Source organism: Phocoena phocoena, chromosome 5, assembly GCF_963924675.1.
Source record: "Phocoena phocoena chromosome 5, mPhoPho1.1, whole genome shotgun sequence".
Taxonomy (NCBI): domain Eukaryota; kingdom Metazoa; phylum Chordata; class Mammalia; order Artiodactyla; family Phocoenidae; genus Phocoena; species Phocoena phocoena.
Window position 1 is genome coordinate 75,059,492 of NC_089223.1, and position 13,040 is coordinate 75,072,531.

At 38.7% G+C, this 13,040-nt stretch overlaps 1 protein-coding gene across 1 annotated transcript in view; it reads left to right on the forward strand.

Moving 5' to 3' along the window:
• The first annotated feature begins 202 nt into the window (after nucleotides 1-202).
• SMIM14 (small integral membrane protein 14) overlaps nucleotides 203-13,040 on the forward strand; it is a 68,284-nt gene continuing 55,446 nt past the window's right edge. The window contains exon 1 of the mRNA XM_065878196.1: nucleotides 203-319. The gene's annotated coding sequence lies outside the window, so the exon portion shown is untranslated. The remainder of the gene's footprint in view (nucleotides 320-13,040) is intronic.

A 13,040-nucleotide genomic window follows, 5' to 3' on the forward strand; every position in this document is an offset into this window, starting at 1 on the left:
CTCGCGCCCGCCCCGCCTACCCGGACCTACTGGGCAGGCGCAGGGCGCGCGCATGCTCGGCAGGCCGGCTGCTGGGGGCTTCGGGATGCTGCAATCTGTTGCGCCGCCGCCCGCGGAAGCCGGCAGATCCGGGTCTTGTGGCTAAGAGTGACGTGGTCAGTCGAGTCAAAACAGAGGAGGGGAGGAAGCAGCGGCCAGGAGCGGCGACGGCAGGGACGACCGGAGCAGCTGCTGTGTTCCGGAAGCTTCAGGCGGTCTTTCTGCCGAGGCTTGGTCCCGGCCCCCATCTTCCCCGCCCTATCGGTTGTTGTCTGGGCGGGTGAGTGTCTGCCCCTTCTCCCACCGCCGTTTGCTGGCCCACCTTACCCTCACCCCGGTTTTTCCTGGTGGCTACTCAGGCTCTGGCGGACTGCGGCAGCTGTGGCAGAGCGGGGCTGCTTCTCGGGCTCGGTGCGTCCCCGGCTGGGCTGGCGACTCTGCACCTGGAGAAGCCCGCTGCTGCCTAGCCCGCGTCCCCCGGCGAAGAGCGAGGCGGAGAGCCTGAAATTTGGCTTTCTCTGCAGGAAACCAGAGTCGGGACTTGGCAGGGAAGTGGACGGTAGCCAGGGATGGTTTCATTTTTAGGGCAAGCAGTAAACTCGGGTGGAGGCGTATAATGGAGTAAAAAGAGAGAGAGTCGTAGCTGGAAGGAAAACCCCACAAACCTTGAAATTCACACTATATAATTTACCTCTGTTACTCAGCCTTTGCCGGGTTTGGTGAAGTCACTAGGATACGTCCTTTGTTGTGATTAATGAGACTAGAGAGCTGCCGTCCAGAAAGCGGGAGCTTTTAGCCCTTATTGTGTTGTGAATTTGAAGGATTCCATTTTTGTATTCAGTAAGTGGAACCAGAGCAGACAGTAAAGAGGTAGCACCCTTTATTGGAACAGATAAAGTACGATAAACTGGTTACCAGAGTACCTGAAGTCTTATGTTGCCATTTAAAGCCAGTTTTCCAAAGTGGCTGCTTCTGTGTGTTTTTTAGCCAAGATGATGTTTGTTAGCCGTAGAGAATCAATAGGATGTTTTCAGTTGTCCTAGTTTGCAAAATCGAAGATGTGGCCTTAAGAGAATGTCTTGGCTTTGCAAAGAGTCGGATGAGCTTCCTGCACGTAATACCTGTGCTTAAAGAGATCTTCCAGTTTTTGTGTTATTGTCAGAAACCACTGGCAGCTGTACGTAGAATAACTTGGATGGCGTAAGACCTTTCAGACGTAGTCTCGAGACCCTTAGGAGGCGTTCTCGCTGCCCAGTCTGTGGAGCTTGCAGAAGACTTGTGTTCCCTTCCACTTTAGATGACCGGCCACGCAGATTCCTCTAGTGTAGCCTGCTTTGAGCCCTGCCGCTCTCCGCACTTTTCCACCGCAGGAACGAGAGCGGAAGACCAAACCTCCCTTTTGTCCTAACTTAGTTTTAAAAAAGAATATTTTTCCCCAGAGAGCTCATTAATTGAGGTGTTTCTTTAGCAAACGGCAGGAAAGAAAAACAGAGCTATGTGCTAAATTGATTGTCACTTATCAAATCCAGGTCTTAGGAATTTAGACTACTCCCTTGAAGAGTATGTCCTTGTGTGGCATAACATGGACCTCTTCCTAACAAATTTCTTCCTTCCTCGTGTGCAACTGGGATCTTTTATTCTTAACACCACAGTTGGAATCCTGCTGATTTACACACAAATGAAATTATGTTTTTTTGAAGTTCTTTTTTTTTACCTTTAATGCTAACCTATAACTGAATATTTTTGTTTATATGAAATAATTTGTGATAATTGGAGAAAATGTTGATTAAAGCAGATAAGCAAAAAAAAGAAGAAAATAAGTCATCAATATTCTTGCCATCCAGAGATCACCAGAATGTCAGGAGTGGTTTTACATCCTTCCAGACATTTTTGCATTTATGTATTTTATACAAAAATGGTATCATACTGCATATGCTTTTCTGTAACCTGCTTTTCCACATAGTAGTACTTCATTTTTGAGCAACAAAGTTTAAATTTTTGCAGATAGGGACTTGTAGACCTTAACTTTTAGGGAATATTCACTGTATGTTTGCTATACCATAATGATTAAAATCGTGCTTCTAAAAGATTTCCTTTCAAATCTCTTATGATATTGTAAGATTTATGAAATTAATATGCACTGTGTGATAAGGCTTTGCTTGTTTAACTCTTGAAAGAGCAGGCACAGAATAGCCTGAGATGACAATATGGAAGTTTAAAAAGTTTTTGTTCATTTAGTGATCTGATTCAGGTAAAGGTTTAGTTCTATTCCATAGCTGCTATATACTCCATATACTGACCTGCTGTCCAGGCTTCTGGGAGTAAGATCCTAAAAGATTTTACTTTACTTTACACACTTAATATTCTTTATTAACATTGAGTCTTGGATGTATGCCCATTTAGTCCAGTGCTTTATCAGTGGTGCCAAAAGAGAAGAAAGTTTCCCCTTCACCTCAATTTCAAAGGATAAGTACATACTACAAAGTATCCTAAACATGCTAATAATGTATTGGGGTCTGTTAGTCATAAACTTAGCTAAATTTGCCTTAAATTATAGTGTTCAATATATATTCTAGATTTGTCCACTTCTTCCCATCCCTACTGCTACCACCTTTGCCAGCTAACCATCTCTCACCTGGCATACTGCATCAACCTCCTGGTCTCCCTGCTTCCACTTTGGCTTTCCCCTTGCCACAGCCTAAGGGATCCTTTAAAATGTAAATCAGATTGTGTCACACCTCTGTTGAAAAGCCTCTCATCACGTTCGGAATGAAATCCAAACTCTACCAAGGTTTGCCAGGCAGTACATGTTTTGGCACTGCCTTCCTTTCTTATCTTGTATCCGAATGCCTAGATTAGTACCCAGGAGCCTGGTCACGTGGCACTAGCATTGTCCTAGGAACTTGCCAGGCTTGTTCTTGCCTCAGGGCATTTGCATTTGCTGTACCCTGTGGATTCAATCTTTTCCCAGATCTTCTCATGGCTGATTTCCATTGTGTTATTCAGGTCTCAGTTCAGCTTCTCCTTCACGGAGATTGCCCCCACAATTATCTCACCGTTTTCTCTTCTTTTTTCCATCACTGTCTGGAATTTCATTATTTTTTGTATTCTGTCTCCTATACTAGAAGTTAAACTCTGGGAAGATGGGGACCTTGTCTGTCCTTTTCACTGCAAAGTAGGTGCTCAACGCATGTTGGTTGAATGAATAAACCTGAACACATCTGCATCACTCTTGAACGTACTGTCTATTTTAAACCAGTTCTATGGAAAAACCCTTATTTTCAGCTTCTTTTTGTAGGGCTGTACCTTGATTCTCCAACTTCAATAGTTCGTGATGTTTGGGCCAGAGAACAGTCACATTCTACTTTAGACCTATAGAACTAATCCCTGGGAGGAATTGGTCCCAGGTATCTGAATTTTCAACAAGCCCTTTAGGTGATTTGAATGCTTGTCAAAGTTTGAGAATGTGTTAATATTTTAATGGCTTTTCTCTGGGAGATTTCTTCTTGCTTTATAGTAGTAATGATAGCTGTCATTTTGGGGAACACTTTGTGTCAGGTACTATGCTAAAAACTCTAAGCATGTTTTTCATTTAACTGTAGAGCAATTCAGATGTAGGCATTCTAGCTCCCACTTTACAAATGAAAGAATTGAGACATAGTAAGTAGCAGAAAGTTGGATTTGATCCCATGTCTGTTTTCTTAATCACTGTACCCTACTGCCTCTGAACTACAGTGTTTAGAACTGTACACAGTACTTTGGTTTTGATAGGCCATGTTTTTGTTAAGGCCAAAGTAATGTTTTTTGTCCCGTTTCCAGTCGTGTCCTTAATGAAGTCCATTGTTCTGTTGGTCTTTTTGCCTGAGGTTGCATAGCTGGTAGATGACCTCAAGAAACATTCTGCAAAGGTCTTCTTGCTTTGTTGTATTGAATTTTCAGAGCCTACCAGGTTTAAAGTCAATTTGGATTATGTTCTCCTTCCTATGCATTACCTTGCATTCCACACACCAGAAATCCATCTATCACTTTTTACCTGCTGGTATAGTCATTTGAATTCTTCCTACATTTTTAAAATTGATTTGGGTGTTTTAATATTTGGACAGCCATTGGATCATCATAAACTGAATAGATTTCTCACTGCAAGACTTCTTTGCAAATGAGTAAAAAAAAAAATTGATTGATGCATTAATTTGGAGCAGTTAATCCAGAGAAATACCAGTTGTCTTTACTCTCTTCCTAGTCTTGAAGCCTGACTATGTTTATCTGTCGAAGCTCAGGTCATACCTGACCTTTAGCAGAGCTCTATCCTAATCCACCTCAGGATTCTGTAAAGAGCCCTTTGTGGCTCCCATCACTTCACCTTCCATATTATCAGTAAATTGTCTGTGGCTCTCTGGCCTATTCGATTGGGAGGTCCATGAGGTCAGGGAGAACCAATTAAGCAATCAGTAGGCTTGCTGATGGAATAAATAAATGAAGAAAAATCGCAATTTTACCTGTATCTGTAAAAAGCAGTACAATGCTAAAAGGAAGTACAGTATTTGTAATAATCTTTTCCCATATAATGTAATAAGACTTAGAACAAAAACTTCAATAAAAGACACTAAATTGTCTAAATTGATAATTAATAGTGATATATTAGTATAGGAGTTGTAAAGACTTTGAAGAAAATTAAAGACTCGACTGTTACATTGTGGCTTATATTAGGATTTTTTTAAGATTGTAAAACTTCTTAGACAAATACTACTACAGGCTTGTGAGTAAAGGTATTCTTTTGGTGTGTGTTTATGTGCATATTCATATTTTGGCCCATACAAAAAGTGCTAATCATCTGAAATGGTTGGGCATATGTCAGTAGATCCTAACGTAGGTAAAGAAAAGCTTGGGCACTTCAAAGGCATTTTAAAAGAGGGCTGAAAATTATTTGAGTCTGAAATTTAAAAAATGTTACCTGTCTGAATATCAATAACAATGTCATTTATTATTCATGCAGTATATATGCCAGCCTCTTTACTTTCTTTACATACTTTATGTTTAGCTTACACATCGGCCTTCCAAGTCAGATATTGTTACCCCAGATTTACACTGGAGGAAACAGGCTCTGGTTAGGTAAGTTGCCCAAGGAAAAGCCACTGGAACTGTTGGGATTCAAACCCAATTTTCTTTGACCCAAAATTCATATACTTTATATTACAACAGTGTTGACCAGTCTTTTTGTCTTACACAATCATGGAAGTTATAACAAGTAAACCTACTTGTTCTGGCTTCAGAATATGCTAATAGAACTGCGATCATGAATTGTTTTGTTCTATTTAAGCCTAAATTGGATATGCATTTCTAGTAGTCCCTCTTTTTTTTTTTTTTTAAACACAAGACATGCTTGTTACTGAAAAGCTGCAAAGGATAGTAATATATAAAGCCAACAACAAAAGCTATAATTTTGTCATTCAGAAGTCCTCTCTGTACATGTATTTCCTTCCAGTCTTTTTAAATTCATCTTTGGTACAAATGAGATGTAATACTCACATAAGCTTGTATTCTTTTTCGGGGGTTGTGGAGGAGGTTAACATAGTGAGCTCTTTACTGTGGCCTTAGAAAATTTCTAAACTTGATTTTAACTGGCTGCATTTTATAAGATATTTTGAATAAACTGGTTTACTCGAAGTTTTCATTTTATGTTGGACATGAATGTAGTTTCCAGTTTTCACCATTATAAATAATGTGGTGAACCATGGCTTTAAATAGTCAACCAACCAGTCTAATTATTTAAAAAGTCATAATTGGGCTTCCCTGGTGGCGCAGCGGTTGAGAGTCCGCCTGCCGATGCAGGGGACATGGGTTCGTGCCCCGGTCCGGGAAGATCCCACATGCCACAGAGCAGCTGGGCACGTGAGCCATGGCCGCTGAGCCTGCATGTGCGGAGCCTGTGCTCCGCAGCGGGAGAGGCCACAACAGTGAGAGGGCCGCGTACCGCAAAAAAAAAAAAAAAAGTCATAATTATGACATTTAAATGATTTGAAATGTGATTCAATCATAGTTCAGCAAGTGTATATAGCATACATATACTTGTAATCCGAGAAAATTTACATGAGAGTTTTTAATAGAGGTTGCCTGTGAGAAGAGAGTACCTTTTACTTTTGCTTTTTTTTCAACCTTCTGTATTTGAATTTTAAAATTAAATGTGGTTGCTTTCAAAATTAAAAAAAATGTTTAACTCCTTGGAAAAGTGTATATTTTTCTATACTAAAACCAATTTTTAGGTGTGTAGTAGGGCTTATATTTTGTTTATAACATTTTAAACTTCATTGCTTTTGTTTTGAAGAAAGTTACCTTCTTGTTGCTTATTTTCATATTGAATTTTCATTTCCTTTTTTAAATTTAGGTTAAAGAACAGATGTGAGTCTCAGTTTTGTAAAAATACAGAATAAAGCTGGGTTTTGCACGACTGCACTCATTGACAAGTATTACAGGTGCAGCACTTTCAAATTTTAACAGTTAATAAAGATGCTTCAGATCAAGTTAGGGATATAGTAAGCATCTTCTTCGTAAATGAAGACTTAGAGGACAGTGTTCTGGTTGCTGTCTTGTTTTAACTTATACTTTAAAAAAACAGTAATTTTTCCTATAGTATGTATTTTGTTGCTTTGTACTCTGGGCAAAGGTAATATAGAAGAAACTGACTTGCTTGAAATTTAGAAGACTTTTTTTTCTGTGGTGCTTACTCAAGTTTCATTTTTTTAAATAACATTGCTTTCTTTATCACAGAGGTTCTAAGCGTTTTTCCTGTCATCATGAATGGCATTGATGTGCATCTACGTGCAGATCTGTCATCTAGGCTATAGCATGGGTGAGAGAAGCTGTGAGTTACCTGAGTTGGGAAAGCAGTAGCCATAACTCCTTTCTGCTTCCAAAAATCATATAGGCAAGGAAGTGAATGGGAGTGATGGTGAGGAAAAGTCTTGATTCTGCTCTAGCTTATTTGAATGGTGTAAATCATTCACAGATTTGTAACATCACTTGTGATATATCTCAGAATTTCAGAACATACTAGTATTTTGTAATACAGCTGTTGAAAGCTGGTTTTTTAACATTTGTGAGTAATTTATATCCACCATGACTTGGGGTCACAGAATATGGAATTTTTATATCATCTGTTGAATTTTTCTGTTTCTTACTTATGAAACACAGCCTTTTTTCCTGAGTTTAAAAATTTTTATTTAGAATATGACTAAGTAGTACTCGAGTAGAAATTTCAGAAAATACTTTTAGAAGATGAAACTTTGGGTTAAGATATTGAGTATAAACAAAAATGATTCCAAAAAAAAATGATTCAGTTGGAAAGTTTTCCTTTGTTTGACCATTTATAGTAAATTTTACCCCTGGATCTTGAGAGAATCTGTCTATGAGATTGTTTAAGAGCAAAGAACAGCTAGGGAAGGACAGGAAATTTGTAGGTGAGGGACCAAGGTTTAGAACAGAAGACTTCTTTCTTCCCTTTTTGCTTTTATGCAGAAGAGTGATAGCTGAGCCCCAGGAGAATACAAACACCCCAAAGCAGTATACAGAGAACTTGGGCTGAAGGTTGAAGATACATTTCAAATCTAAGGGCTTAAGAGTTACTGGCTCAGAGCATTTTACAGTTTACAAAGCACTCTTACAAATTCTCACTTGATGAACAGGCCTTTAAAATGAATAGTTTCAATTATCACTCTTATTTTATAGATAATCTGAAGTCACAGAGAGGCTAATTTATCAATTTCTCAGTAGTGCCGTAACTTAAGTCATTTATCTGAGATATATTCTTTCTGCTATCCCATGCTGTTTTTAGCAAGTGTTGCCTAAGGTGATTCCTAGAATACAATCAAATACAGGTAAGGGAAAAAAGGGTCGCAGAGGAAAGTAAAGGTAATGTCTAAGGTGTAGGAAAATAGGGTCACATTAATGGGGAATTTCCAGAAAAGTGGTGGCAGCCCTGGGGTGGACCTTTAACAGAGTCCTGTTCTGCAGAGACATCAAGGAATTAAGGAGGTAAGGAAATTCTAAATAATCTTGAAGAGTTCAGCTTTTAATAAAAATGGGATAGACGTTAAGTTAGTTAAGTAGTTCTCCTTTTGATCTTTCTCCAGAGAGATTATCACAGAAGTCATTTGTCTGTGATATTTATTTTGGCCATTAATTATATACTGGTATGTGATTATATTATTATATGAATGACTTATAATTAATAATTAACTTGATAGCAAGCTCTTGGAGGTGGGGCATGCCTTTTATTTCTTCTGTATCCTCCTCTGAACTCTTCTGCTAGTTACCTAGTTCCCTGGGGACTTGTTAGATATAACCTTTTCAGGAAAGGAGAAATGAGAGAAGACATGGGTTTGAAGCCCACCTCTACTGCGTGACTTTGGGTAAGTCACTGACACTCTCTGGGCCTCAGTTCTTTCCTCTTTATTTTATTTAATTAATTAATTTATTTTTTTACGGTACACGGGCCTCTCACTGTTGTGGCCTCTCCCGTTGCGGAGCACAGGCTCCGGACACGCAGGCTTAGGGGCCTAGCTGCTCCGCGGCATGTGGGATCTTCCCGGACTGGAGCACGAACCCATGTCCCCTGCATCAGCAGGCAGACTCTCAACCACTGCGCCACCAGGGAAGCCCTGAGTTCTTTCCTCTTTAAATGAGTGGATGAGAACTGGTGCATCCCCAGAGTTTTAAGAGTAACACTTGTCAAGTTTTGGTTTGTTGAATATAAATAAAGACCTAGCATTCTCTAATCTGTACCTTATCTATACAGTGATATCTTGCACAGGCCTCCTGGTCATACTGACCTTGTTTCTTCTATACATTCCCATTCCCATTCTATGAAAAATGAACATTTTGTTGTCATTCTTTCTAGCATGCTCTAGTCTCTTCCTTTGGAATAGTATGCCCCCAGAAAGAGTATCTATAAGTTTTTTGTTATCCTGTAAAGATGTTTTATGGTAAGATTTTCAGAGGTGGTTTTTATTGTAGTTTTCTTTTGTAAATAGCTAATTCTAGATGGGCCTGTTGATTTGAAAAAAATGTACAACGGAAGAGCTGTGAGATGAGTTTATTCAGTGTCTTACTGAGGACTGTAGCATGGGAGACAGCCTCTCAGGTAGCTCTGAGGAACCGTTCCAACGAGGTGAGAGAGGAGCTGGTGTGTGTATGTGTTTATGCAGTCAAGTGAAAGGTTATTGCTAGTCGCAAGGATCAGCTATCTCAATTTTAGTGCTTTTCTGTGCATGAGAAGATGCAAGAATCTGGGGTCATTGGAATTCTTCCTTAGATATGCATTTTTGACTATCTAGGGGCCCATAAATCCAAAACACAGAATGCTTCATCCTAAATTCTTTCAGTGTGTACTTATAGGTCAGCAATGGTTGTGGCTAATGATTTGATCATTATAGAACTGGAATGGTAGGCAACATTCTTTGTTTACAAACAATATAGGGTCACCCTATTGGATCAATTTGGGAGTATTATAAGGAATTTGTTACTGTAATTGCTTGGCTATTAATGTGAATTTTAAAAATTTGTCATGATAAGGACTTCCCTGGTGGTGCAGTGGTTAAGAATCCGCCTGCCAATGCAGGGGACACGGGTTCGAGCCCTGGTCCGGGAAGATCCCACATGCCACGGAGCAACTAAGCCCGTGTGCCACAGCTACTGAGCCTGCGCTCTAGAGCCCACCAGCCACAACTGCTGAGCTCACGCACCGCAACTACTGAAGCCCGCGTGCCTAGAGCCTGTGCTCCACAGCAAGAGAAGCCACCACAATGAGAAGCCCATGCACTGCAATGAAGAGTAGCCCCTGTTTGCTGCAGCTAGAGAAAGCCTGTGTGCAGCAACAAAGACCCAAAGCAGCTAAAAAAATAAATAAAAATTAAAAAAATAAATAAAAATTTGTCATGATAGAATTCAGTAAGTCTTAACTCCTAAGCATAAAGAATTATGGTATTTAAGGTACATAATAGGGTTTATTTCAACATTTAATTTTTAAAAATGACTTTAACTTCCCAGGCATAGCTTTAGCATTTTTTAACAAATAACAGTTGACTGATTTGAACTTGAGTCTGCATCCTTTCCTTGCCCTCTTCCCATCAGAGAATCAGAGATGCAAATGTAGTTTAAGAGAAAAGTATGTCACTAGTAAGAAGTATTAGGAAGTTAGTTGATGGTTATCTCATTTCTGTACTGCTCTAAAGTTGTGTTTATAAGAGTGAAACAAATATACCTAGCATGATTGGTCATATCTGACAGATGTGGAATGAGTCTTGGTCAGGAATTTACATTGTGACTTCCTGTCCAAGATCTGGCTCATACTGGATGGATGTGTGATCATGGTCAAATTGCTAGCTTATCTGAACCTATTTTCCTCGTTTTAAAACATGATTTTCCTGCGTTGACTTTGTCGGAAGGGCTGTTGTTAAGATACGAAAGTAGTTAGAAAGCTACAGGCAAATATAAACTATTATTAGGTATGGCTATGTTTAATTGAGATCCATTTCTGATAAAAAGAATAAAGCAAATGAATATGTTACAAAAAAGTATTGTATATGAGTGAATTTGAACACCTTATTGCATTGAGATGTTGAGTCAGTTGATAAAAGTAATCCCAACAACTAATTATAGCATATTAGTACATAGTACAGTGATGATAGTATTACTGAAATTGATAGGCAAATATTTTGTTCTCCCTGTTTAATATGAAAGGTAGCCAGAGTTTTGGGATAGCTCTGCTCATTTGGTTAATCAGTTTTCTAATTGACTACTGGGTAAAAACTTGGGATCAGAAAGCTATTTATAGAAAAAAAAAATTTTTTAGAGGTAATTACCCCTTTGATATAATTGGGAATAAGATTAAAAATAGACAGCAAACTCAAGTGTAGTCTCCCTGAATGTCTGGGGGGCAGTTCCAGCAGTTTCTGGCACATATGTTTCACTTTCTTGGTTTTTATAACTTTTGAGCTTTAATCAATAACATTGACGCCTTTTAGATAAAAATGCATAGAATGCTTCTTCTGAGTTCCCCATTTCACTGACCAGCATCTCTATTTTCTGTCTTATAAAAACAAATTGCATGCATTCTAAATAATTACTCTGTATTTTGCCCTTGCTCTGGGTTTTTATTATTTTTTAAGATTTTTGTTTTTGATGTGGACCATTTTTAAAGTCTTTATTAAATTTTGTTACAATATTGCTTCTGTTTTATGTTTTGGTTTTTTGCCCGTGAGGCATGTGGGATTGTAGCTCCCCGACCAGGGATCGAACCCGCACCGCCCCCTGCACTGGAAGGCGAAGTCTTAACCACTGCATCACCAGGGAAGTCCCTGTTTTTAATTTTTAAATGGGAAGAGTTTTGATACTGTTCTTGATCACTGTAAAGATTTGGCTATTTGGAAGAGTGATTTTATCATCAATTACCTTCTTAAAATTACGGTAGAAAGATAGTTTTCATTCTCTGACCTTGAGTTAGGTTTGGTTATCCCTACTTTCTCAAGATGGGCCCTATGTTTGGTGGGGAGAAAGAAGAGTTTTTGTTTTGTTCGTCTATAAAAATGTATTTCTGAAAAACTTAAGTATGTTTGAAAATTTTGGTACTAAAAGGTAGAATAGTATCATGCATCCGTATGTACCCATCAACTGGCTTCAACAGTTATTCAGCTTATGGCTGTTTTATTTCATCCATACCTCCCCCTTTGGATGATTATTTTCAACTGGATTCCAGGCATAAAATCTCTTTTAACTGGAAATACATAGTGAGATCTCTCAGAGATAATGACTCTTTTCACATGTGTCAATTGACTTTGTAATGTTAAAAAAAAATTAGTAAAAAAAAAAAAAATTAGTAATTCCTAAATAACATTTAATCTAGTCAGTGTTCAAAGTTCCTGGTTGTTTCACAATTGTCCTTTTGCTAGATTAGTTTGAATCAGGGTTCAGACAAGGTCTCTATGTGGCATTTGATTGTTAATCTCTTAAATTTCTTCAACTGTAAGCATATCCCTGCCATCTCTTAAAAGTTTTATTTACTTTTTACCACTTATTTATTGAAAAATCTAAGTTTTCCTTAGTTTTGCTGCATCCAACATTTTTCCTGATTTACAAGAGTTAATATATAATCATTATATGATATTGAAAGATAAAATATACAAAATGAAAACTAAAAATCCTGTCACCCAGAGATACCCAATGATAGTTTTGGTATGTTTTCTTTCAACTTTTTTGAGTGTGGTTTTTGTGTGTGTGTGTTTTTTTTTTTTTTTGCGTTACGTGGGCCTCTCACTGTTGTGGCCTCTCCCGTTGCGAGCACAGGCTCCGGACGCGCAGGCTCAGGGGCCATGGCTCACGGGCCTAGCCGCTCCATGGAGTGTAGGATCTTCCCGGACCAGGGCACGAACCCGTGTCCCCTGCATCGGCAGGCGGACTCTCAGCCACTGCGCCACCAGGAAAGACCCTGTGCTTTTTAAATATGTGCATGTGCTTTGCTTATTTTTATATCCTATTTAATATACTTTTGTGTCGTGTTTATTTCTCCATGTCATTATGAAAGAAAATGAAACGTTTGGCTGCATAATACTTCACAGTATGTGTCATAATTTAAATATTTCCTTTTAGCCAGAAATTTAGATTGTCCCAATTTTTCACTATGATAAAGCTATGATAACCATGTTAGTACATAAATCTTTGTATTTCAGATTTTTAAATTAAAAAAATTTTTTTGGTCGTGCTGCATGGCCTGCGGGATCTTAGTTCCCTGACCAGTGATCGAACCCGCACCCGCTGCAGTGAAAGTGTGAGTCTTAACCACTGGACTGCCAGGAAGTCCCTCAGATTTTTTTTTAAATGAAAGAAACTTAGAAGTGGAGTTATTCACAGGACATGAACATTTTTTGACTTCTGGATTCGTATTGCCGTAAAAGTTATAGCTTGTGATCTCAAATGCAGTCTCCACTTTAAGAAACTGTTTGTATATGCTC